This window comes from Sinocyclocheilus anshuiensis, unplaced genomic scaffold (genome assembly GCF_001515605.1).
Source record: "Sinocyclocheilus anshuiensis isolate Anshui unplaced genomic scaffold, SAMN03320099.WGS_v1.1 scaffold509, whole genome shotgun sequence".
NCBI classification, from domain to species: Eukaryota; Metazoa; Chordata; class Actinopteri; order Cypriniformes; family Cyprinidae; genus Sinocyclocheilus; species Sinocyclocheilus anshuiensis.
Genome location: NW_015539853.1, coordinates 546,179 through 548,616, shown reverse-complemented (window position 1 = coordinate 548,616; position 2,438 = coordinate 546,179). Strand labels below are relative to the sequence as shown.

The following is a 2,438-nucleotide window of genomic DNA, read 5'->3' as shown; positions in this document are numbered from 1 at the left end:
AGCATATACATAAACCCAAATAGGAAATAAAACAGTTATCGAATAAGCATGTGTCCTAAATTCCTGAAATATTGATGTTTCATATTTTAGGGCAGTCACTGCAATTTACGAAAGAAATCAATTAAATGTGTATGTGGGTGTGGGTGTGGGTGTGAAAAAAAATTCAGATGTAACCCCCATTGTAATCGTTAACATTTTCATAAGTAACTGTAATTTAATTACAATTTTTTTCTCAGTAACTGTAACTGATTACAATTACTTTTATTTTGTAATTAAATTACGTAATTCCCCGTCCGTCCGTCTATCTATCTATCTATCTATCTGTCTTGCTGTCTGTCTGTCTGTCTGTCTGTGTGTGTGTGTGTGTGTGTGTGTTTGTGTGTGTATATATATATATATTCAGGTGTGTGTGTGTTACTGTACGCCTATAGCCTAATATAAGCAAATAATATATCCAATTTTATGTGTTTGTCTTTTTAATTTCTTATCCATTTATTTAAAAAAAATAATTTTAGAGTCAGTCAATCAAGAACACAAAACTTACAATATTTGTAAAATGTCCAAGACAAATTTAAAGTAATGAATAAACCATTGCAATTGAAGAGCCGAAGCCTCAAATAGGAGAAAAAATCACTGTGAGGTTTCTTCGCAACGTCACGCAGGCAGATATCGAGTAATTCAGGTAATGCGGAGTCCAACGTAACATCTCCCTCAAGACACGCACACACCTATCTCCCCCTGCCGCTGTCTTTCTTCCTCACACCGCTTCACACACACACATACTCACTCACGCACGCATGTATGCTCTCTCACACGCAGGCACTACACACGAACACACTTGTGCACGAGACCCAGCGGACGTTGACAATAATTCATGTTTTCAAAGCTTTCAACGCTCGCTCCGCCAGATGTGGACTTTGCCGCGCGGCGCCCTGAGCATTTGCATAGCTCAAAGTTAAATGCGCTTGAAAACTTCTCCAACTCTTTGCGTCATAGCGAAAGTTAATGACTGGCAATCACACAAATAGTGCGTGCATGAGCGCCGCGCGCTGTCGGCAGCGGACTGCAGCAGTAAATCCCCGCGCGCTCTCCGGCGGCGACATCAGCCTGATAATATCCTCTCGACGAACAATGAAGCGCACATTTGTGCCTAATCCCTCCGCGATGAGTTCAACAAATCACCATAAATCACGAGCGACTAAACCACAAATTTGAAATACAGTCCAAAAAAAACTTTTGTATTTTACAATATACCATTATATTAACGACCACCGCGTTTTAGTTACGCACAGGTGTGCTGCTGCTGGCAGAAAAGTTCCGCGTCTATAACATAACACATCATCAACTACAATACCACCTGTCGTTACATGCTGGAGCAACTATCATAAACGTCATCAGCATCATAATTTTACTAGCAAATTATTCAAGAGCGTGTTAAGTTATACAGCCCACCATAGCTTTTAAATACGATTAGAATTTGTATATTCTGTCATTTGATTAAATGTGATACATGCATTCTGAAGAACCAAAGCAATATTACTTCCTGGGAAGCGTATAGGCTAATCGGGTTTCCAAAAGGAAAATAAAGCAAACATTTGCGGGAGCGAGTCAATATTGTCCAGTCGCTAAGAATATGTGTCGGATCTTAATTTAATTTGACATTAAAGCAGCACAAAAATACCTTTTGTCTAGACTCGATCTGAAACCTGGGTCTCTGCGGTGCCAGTGTACGGTCTGCAGCAGCACGACTGACAATGTTACGGCACAATCATTCTCCCATTCTCCCAGCCAACAAGATCGTTAGGAAGATGACATCCCAACTTTGAGCAGACTTCAACAAAGTATGATTCCCCCCCTTTCGATGTATCTGCATATTTGCAAACACTGGCCCCTTTTTTATTCGCACCTACCAAGGCAGATCCGAGCAGAGGGGAGGGCTTCCACTGTCCGAGCGCCCCTTCTCCAAGCCTGTCGTAGAGATTGATGGCAAAAAGAAGGGAGAAAAAGCTTATTCTCCACTTCCAGAAATCATGTAGCCTTCGACCGAGCCGAGCGCGTGTGGAAGAGAATAGTGAATTATTGCTAAACGTACTTTCTGGGAAGCTGAACGTGTGGGCTCACCAACCTTTCGATTCTCGCAATCCCACCTCTACATCCAGAAGAACATGCAAACACATTTCATAGATTTTTGGAGCTTCACGTAAAAACCGAACTGGACTTTTGGCGTCGCTGAGACGGAGAAAACGCACAGATAAAACAAAGACATTTCGCGTTACGCAGCGATTCTTTTTGGCGACGTTTTAAATGGTGAAACAGAACGTGTAGGGTGTTACTCCATGTGCACGTACATTGTGAAAGATTTGAGGGTTAATGTTACGGACGGAGATTTGTGGCGGCTCTGTCTCCCTATGCACTGTGCAGCCTGTGATTTTTTTTTT

At 41.8% G+C, this 2,438-nt stretch overlaps 1 protein-coding gene across 4 annotated transcripts in view; it reads right to left on the bottom strand.

Moving 5' to 3' along the window:
- Window positions 1-2,243, bottom strand: part of cxxc5a (CXXC finger protein 5a) — a 29,499-nt gene extending 27,256 nt beyond the window's left edge. Inside the window, exon 1 of one of the 4 annotated variants that reach the window (XM_016481050.1) lies at window positions 1,907-2,243. The gene's annotated coding sequence lies outside the window, so the exon portion shown is untranslated. The other 3 variants (XM_016481048.1, XM_016481051.1, XM_016481049.1) reach the window with 3 other exon arrangements.
- Window positions 2,244-2,438: the final 195 nt, after the last annotated feature.